The sequence below is a fragment of the Copidosoma floridanum genome, unplaced genomic scaffold (assembly GCF_036245765.1).
Source record: "Copidosoma floridanum isolate Cflo_tuat_1 unplaced genomic scaffold, Cflo_Japanese_pri ptg000021l, whole genome shotgun sequence".
Taxonomy (NCBI): Eukaryota; Metazoa; Arthropoda; class Insecta; order Hymenoptera; family Encyrtidae; genus Copidosoma; species Copidosoma floridanum.
The window spans coordinates 31,767,781-31,775,960 of NW_028321898.1; positions in this window are offsets into that span (position 1 = coordinate 31,767,781).

Below are 8,180 nucleotides of genomic sequence, written 5' to 3' on the forward strand. Positions count from 1 at the left end.
ACAGCTGACCGATAGGTGTTCACGTATTGGGTCGTTGGTGCAGACAGGCAGTAGTACTTGAACCATAAGATTTACTTACTTATGTTTTGAAAATAATGCAAAATTGGCTTAAAAGTAAGTAAAAACTTATCGAACTACCATTTAAACCAAGTTAGGTATCAAAATATCACAGTTTATTAAGCTAAAAGTGCAGGTAGGGAAGCTTCTCAAAACGGCTCAGACATGTGTGGTTAACCTCAAATATAACCATTCCAGTATTAAGATTGGGTAAGTCTTTACCTTATTATTGTTTTTATTGTTGATTTATACATATTCAAAGACTATTGAGTAAAGTTTGAAGAATATTAGTATAGTTTAAAAATATAATTGTTATTTCAGTTTTCAAATAAAGCCAGTGGTTGGATCAAAATGAAAAAATCAAGTAATAAGAAGCAAAAAAAGAAAGTTAAAAAGGTAATTTTAAATAAAAGAAAAAGTAATCACAATTACACCATTGACACACTTAAAGAAGCACTGAAAGAAGTTGAAGCTGGAAAAGGGATCAATTTGACTGCAGCTAAATTTGGTATACCCAAGTCAACTTGAAGGTAAATGTGCTTATACTATTGATGAATTGCTTGAAAAAGCAAAAAAAAAGGAAGAAGATAAAAAACTAAAAGAAATTGAAGTACAAATGAATAAAGAGAAAAAGGAAAAATCTAGGATGCTGAAAGAAGTAGAATCAAATATTAAAAAAACTAACAGAGCAAAGATAAACCAATTAATGTTAGATAAAAAAAAAATTAAAGCAGAAGCCTCAGTTATTAGAAATAAAATGAAGAATGAAAGCAAAGAAAATAAAATTCTTTTCCAGCAACAACTTAAAGATCTTTCTCTGAAATTGGATGAAGTTGATCGTTTGATAACGCTTCATCAAACAGAAGCTATGCGAAATATTATAAAAATTAAAGAAGAAAAAGTATGAATAAAGTAAGTTTTTATTTATTAGAAATGTTTATCAAAAATTGATTTTGTTTAATTTATCAAAGAATGTTAGAAATTTTTAATCACTTAAAAAAGGATAACTTAGTCGTGTTACTTGTAGTCGTGATATGGTACAATTGTTTTTATCAATAAAAAATTTGTATAAGCACAAAGATGCATTCTTATTTTTTATATCCTTTATAAGTACTTAATTATAAAACGTACTTGGATTCTGGCATTATATATTTATTAAATTTTTGCGTGTTCACGTACTGGTCCCACATGCTATATAACCTTCAAAATGTCATCGCAATACATTTTTTTTTTTAATTGTCTAGATGGTTATACATTATAAACTTGCATGAATATCAAATACTATAACTATACATTAATTAAAATTTTTTTCATAGCGAATTTTTGCCATATAATAATTATTTTTTGGTGTTCAAGTACTGGTGCAACTTCTTCTAAATTGCTCGATATCTTTGCTGACTGTTCAGGTACTGGGTCATATGGGTTTCTTTGAATAATATTATTTATTTTTTGCTTTTTTATTTATTTGATTGTTAAAAATATATGATTTAAAAGATAAATGTTCAATCTATAAAATAAAACAAAAAAGAATGCTAAAAGTCAAATATTTTTACTGCTGCAACGGAAACAAGAAGACTTTCCCGAAAAAGTGTTCAGGTACTGGGTCTTTTACCTTATTAGCCCTCCCGCAATTGCCTCCGTTTCCCGAAAGCATAAAGTTAAGGGTATAGGGTAAACCTTTTCTTCACATTTTATTTCAATAACTTCCGTTACTTACAATGCCCCACAACTTGGCCCACTTGCAATACCCTCTGTAATTGCTACATCGTTGTTATATTTATATTAAATTTTAATATACTATAAGTTAATATTTGCTTAGGATATTTGCAAGTGCGCTGTTGCCGAAATCTAAAAACAATAATTATAGTACTAGGTACCATTGGGGGTTAATACATTAACAATGCTATGATAAAACAGTATTTCAGATGATGAGGAAACGAAAAAAAACATAGCAATATTATGTGTTGCGATACAAAATTGGAGTATCTGACCTCGCGTGTGACATGTGCATCTACGAATTTCCTTGAAACATCCTTACGCAGGATAATTATTCTGCTTTAAAGTCCTTTCACTCAACTCATTTTGGTCAAAAGAAAATTCATTTATTTGCTTTTTATCGTGATTTTCTCACCTGAATAAAATAAAAAGAACGCCAGTTCTATTTTGAAAAATGAAAGCAGTTGGGCTTTTCCCAAACGGTCAATTATGTAAGTATGAAAGAACCAGTCAACGTAATTTATCAATGATACCTGAAAATGAAAATTTGAAGGGTCGGCCAACCCATTCAACGCAAAGACCTTTCCAAAAGAGTCCGTGTACTTATTACCGTAATCTTTTCTATTTTATTTCTCGAAAACTTTGAACGTAACGTAGACTTCCTAAAATTTTGCTGTTTATATTTGTAGTGATAGAACAATCATTGACGTATTATGAAAATATCAATTGCCTCTTTCGTATAGTATACTAAAGCTACGTATAACATCGAAAAAAATTACTTAGTTTCAAGAAAATATTTACTTGATTAGTTCGAAGTAATTAATCTTTTAAAAAAAGATAAAATTTTTTTTACTCAATAAAGAAAATTTCTTGACGTATAAATGTTGTCTTATTTCAAGAGAACATTTACTTTGAACTACACTGTAAAATACATTTTTCTGATTCTAAAAATTTTTTTTGCTGTGAACAGATTATCTACCGAATCGACTCGTCGACAAAGTAGAACTTGACAAACTTTTTTTTTCTTCAATCACACTCGTCCATAAGTCCTCGTAAAAAAGCTTGTGAATAATTGATGAACATGATCCTTCTTGTTGCATTTCACTTGAATTGTAAAAATCTGAGTTTTTAAATTTCACCTAGTAGTATTGCAATTTCTCATGCAACATTGTTTCTCTCTTATAAGATAAAAGCTAAGTACAGATTTGCTAAGACGTAACGTTGCGCTAGACCAAACGGTGACTGTATATACACCCACTTATCTATATCTTTTCATAATAGGGAGAGCTATTATCGATGAATTTTGCGTGATTACTTCAATAAAATATTGTATGGGTAGGCGTGACATAATATTACGTAATCTAGAATCATATTTCAAATTATTTTTGCGAATCCAGTGGTAATTGCGGGTAACGATTCATAATTAACTGAAGCGGGAGTAATGCGATGATGAATTTTCACTACGATATTTCCGAGCGATTGAGCAGTGATAGCGACCGCGCGTATAGATGCCGATTGTCAATAAAAAAGGCGCCTAATAATAGCAGTCGTCAGATGGAAAATTTTTATCTTAGAAAAAGTACAGAGTTCGTAAAGAAAAATGATTTGTTTCATTTTAAATATTTTTTTTGTTCGAACAGCTGACCTTGCCCTCCGCGCATGAATGTACAATGTACAAAAAATCTTTACTGATATCCAGTTGAAAAAACGGAGTATGATAGAAGAAGTGATTTTTTTCATTGATGGTCGCGATATTAGTTCAGCACGACACGAGCAATGCTTATTTCGAAAAGAAAGCGTTGGGGATGTCGATTATCGTTTACCCTCCGGAAGGCAAGTGTTTTCTTTACGATTTAAAAATTTTATCGGTAGTGCTCAGTCAAACACATTATTGTACTCCATACAAACGATGGTCAAATTATTCCACTTTTATGTTTGAGATTTTTTTTTTTTTTTTTAATTCCATCAGAAGCATCTACATGACGTAGAGGAAACTTGTAACTTTTGCAAGCTGGTGTTATCTTTATCTCTTAAAAATTTAGCGCCACACGTGCATAAATATTTTTTTGTTAATTAACTGTTGACATTAGCACGCGCCGATTTAAATGTGAGCTTTTGACGCGACAGGTGAAATTTTTGATTAACACGAAGAATCAGTGTTTCCCGATCCCAACGAAGATCTAGTCCGTTATTCAGCCGGTCGACCAAGTAAAAATGTACAAGCCATGATCATAGGAAACAAAAAATGTTGGACAGTTTAATTGAGCGGATGCGAGAGCTGCATGATATTTTCGTGACATTTTTCTTGCCAAATTCTCGAGGAAAAGAAATCCTTTCCTACCACGCACATTTGCATGAAACACTCGTTACAATTTTTTAAAATTAGTATTCGGCAAATAGTGAAGAAAAAGAAAAAAAAAAAAAAAAAAAAAAAGAAGTTTTTTAAACGAAAACAATAAAAATCTCTGTGTAGGCAAATCGAGAGTCACAGCAGCCGAGCAGCGGCACTATACGCGCGCAGATCGGCTGTTGCACAATCAATTGGCGTCAATGCGAACGTGTACGTGCACACGAGAATATCCATAAGACAGTGTAGGTGCGCGAAGGAAGATTCCAAAGAGTATGGGTGTTGGTCAAAAGGTACAGAAGAAGAGTTGGGGAACTGACCTCGTCGATCTCCGTGGCACGGGGATCCCCCGGTTTTCCTCGGCACGGCATCGCGGTCGGCGACAGCGTCCGCATCCTCGGCAAGTCATCCGCCACTTGTATCCTCATTATGCGGCCGCTGCGCTGCAGCTCTGCTCCTTGACCATTAACGAGGCTTGTCGTGTGCTGTTTGTTGCACTCGTATACGTGTCATACGACGCTGCAAGTACCCACTGCCGCGCCGAGCATACACTACATTTATTATTGCAGCAGATGTACACGGTAATGTGGCAAAAGGTATACACACTACCCTCTTATCGCTCTCGGACACTTGAGACCGTGCATATATACCTATACAATAATCATATTAATAATGATAATGATAACAACATTTTAGTACTTACTTACTGCTCGACCGCGTACTCCACGCGTTGACGCCTGTTTTCGATTTCGCGAGATGGAGCCGGCCGATACGTGCGCACACGATCTGCGCGCTCCTCGGGAGCTCGAGAGAGTCGCGTAAATGCGCGTGCATTCGCGCACACGTTCTTCGGGAGTAGTTGTAGCTGCGACGCAAATGATAATACGTATAAAAAATATATATATACATATATGAGAGAGAGGAGGAGTTGATGGTAACGAGAGTTGGGTGCCCGAGTGGAAGTATGATAGATAACGAATTACGTGGCGGCAGCGGTGCTGTATATGAGAGCTCGGAAATACGCGTCATTCAATAGCAGTTGTAAACGGGAGATTACGCGGGGGAAAAAAAGAGCCCTGGGTGGCGATTGGATGATTTTCTTTTCCTCTCGTGTTTGCACGTCGCGTTGATCGCGGACTCATTTCTAAAAGGAGCCGCTCCGAGTCTACTGGAAGGGCACAATTGTTAGAAAATTTTTTTTTTTCCTATAAGTAAAGTGCATTACTTTTTTTTTTTTTTTTTTTCCCCGCAAATAAATACAATGGGGTTGATTTTTGAAATTGAAGTTACAAAGTATTCGAAATTCAAGGTTTTTTGCATACTTCCGATGGTTTTTTTTTTTTCTTTATTGTTCTTCTGTTGGAAATTGTAGCATTTTTTTTTAAATTTAATTTTTTTAAGCAATACTCGTTACTTAATTTAAAGTCTGGTACCTCGATCTTTCGTACCAATTAGGGTCGCACATGCGCTGCACTAGTAGCCGATCCTATACTTAACTGTACCGAAAGGTAAGTCGTATTGCGCTCGTCTGTAAATAGTTTTCTTTATTTTTCACGTGACCCAACATTAAACATTAATTTGTGAGCAGATACTGTTTTTTATTACCAATATACTTCTTTGTTACTGAAAGTGTGCTGTGTATCTATCTCTATGACTCTCTTATCTCCTGTCACTTTATCCCAACCAGCTTAAATTTATACAGTCCACCATTCGCTCGATTCAATCATTCACGAACACGTCCTTCGAGCTGGATTCTGGAGAGGAACAGAGTAGTTAGGCCAACTTTCTCTTGTTCAAAAGAACACGAGGCCATTTTTTGGCCATTTTGGCCCTTTCGGCTTTCTCTACGGGTGTCAAGAAAGTACGCTTGTGGACGGGCTGTACTACTACGGGTTCCTTTTTCAACATCGAAAGCCCGTTTTGCCTCTATCTGCTGGGTACTGCTGCTCAGCCACGCGTCATCGGTGCCGCAGCTGCTGTACTCACTTTGCCCAGGACTAAATATCTTCTTTCGAGTTGTAATGCATTGGTTTTGTTTGAAAAAAAAAAAAAAAAAAAGAAATTTTTTAAACACTAATTAATATGAAAAAAAATTTTTTAACCAGTAAAAAGTATTAAATTTTTAGCACAAAGTTAAAAAATTATGCAAAGTCTGCGTATCGGTATATGCTATATTTTGAAAGCTTACTGCCCGAAACGGCAGAAAGAAATCATCTATTTCTCTTCCTTCTGTACGTTTTTTATTATCTCCTCCCCACTACTGTCTTTTAAGAGATGACGGTTTTTCCGGTTTATCTCAAGCTTTCTATCGCTTACTAATTTTATCGTTGCAGCAATTTTTTCCCGCTTGTCTGTAATATACCGGAATGGTCAACAAGATCAATCATATATTCACCTGTGAAGAATACAAAACATTGGATTTTATGCAGATGGATGTAATGGTCATATCAAATCTCGTAGTTAAAAATATATCCAAGAAATGAAACGACAGTTTTGTTTACTTTACAAACATATAATTTATATTCAAGTGTTTGTATGTACATACTTGATAGCACTGTTTTTTTTTTTTATCTTTTCACCGTTTCTGTTTTTATGTACTTGTTGCAGAAACTGCTCTTCTGTCTGCTCATTGCAGTATCGACACTTTTCACGAAAATTAGTAAGTTTCAGATTTGTGTGAAATGAGAACGAAATTAAGACATTTTTTTGGCGTACGGCTGAAACTATAATTATTTAATCAATAGTACAAACTTTATTGACGAATTGTCGATTTTCGATCAACATCACCCTCGCATTATCGACTTGGGTAAAAAGTTTTTTTTTTATTATTATTATTTTTTTTTTTTCTACAGTGCCTCGTTTCTTATCTGGCATTTGCGATCAAAGAGTTGTATTGAAATTGTCTGAGAAAAATAATAAAAATACCATTTGGATAATCATTAAAAACTCTGCTACTTATAACGATTTAAATGTAAAAGTAATAATTGATAGAGAATTGTGTAGTACATTTTCTACCACAAAGTTCTAAATTTATCTCAACTTGCACATTCACGACATTTTTGCACGAATATTTTAATAATTATTAGTACGTAGAAAGTCTCCGTCATATTCCTTTTTTTTTTTTTTTTTTTTTTTTTTTTTTAATGCTTGCACAAAATACATGTTACTTTTTATGTGTACAGTACATACGTCTATTATGATTAATGCTACATTTATATTATAATAATAATAATAATCAATCCTTACGTTGGTGTCCATTATTAACGTGTGAATATCCGCATTATTTCGCTCGTACCCTTACATCTCACTCGATTTATTCGACTTGCAAAAATTATTGTAAATCCAAATACTATAATTTATAATATTTTGGCTAATTGATTTTAAACAGGAGGGTATATGTGAAGCTCAAGGGGCTGTTGGTTCGGCAGCCCCTGTGTTGCGCATGTCATTGCACGCACGCACATTCACGTCAACGATTTTCAATGAGGAGTTTTCTTTTTTCGTTTTTATTTTCAATTTATGTAGTTTCAGTGAAAAAATAGCTTATTTACAAATATTCAATGGTAAAGATTAAGAGTATATTTTTTTTTTTTCATATCTCTTTTTTTTATATTTATATATTTATATACGTTTGTTGTGTGCGTCGATTTATTCGTAATTCCCAGTAAGTAGTTTTCTGGAGCCTTCACTAAACAGTTTTTCTACTTGTATCGTGTTCTATACCAACAAAGAAAGTGAAACAGCAACATCTGTACAATGTGTGTATATATAGTCATCGATAGGTGAAAATAATTGTGTTGATATGCGTATTAAGTATGTTTCCATAAAGAAAAACACGTTTCCGATTCTTAAGATTTACCGCTATCGTCTATAAGAGAGCTCCACAAGTTGCAGTCATCACTTTACAAAGTTGCTCATGTATTTACAGTGAATATTTTCATTTACTGTGCGTGTGAGACTGAATGCTCATTTTTTTTTTTTTATTGTGCTTGAAGAAAAAAGTATGTCGTAAATTTGTAATTTTTTGCCTTCTCTACTATTAGAAAAAAGTCACTTGATA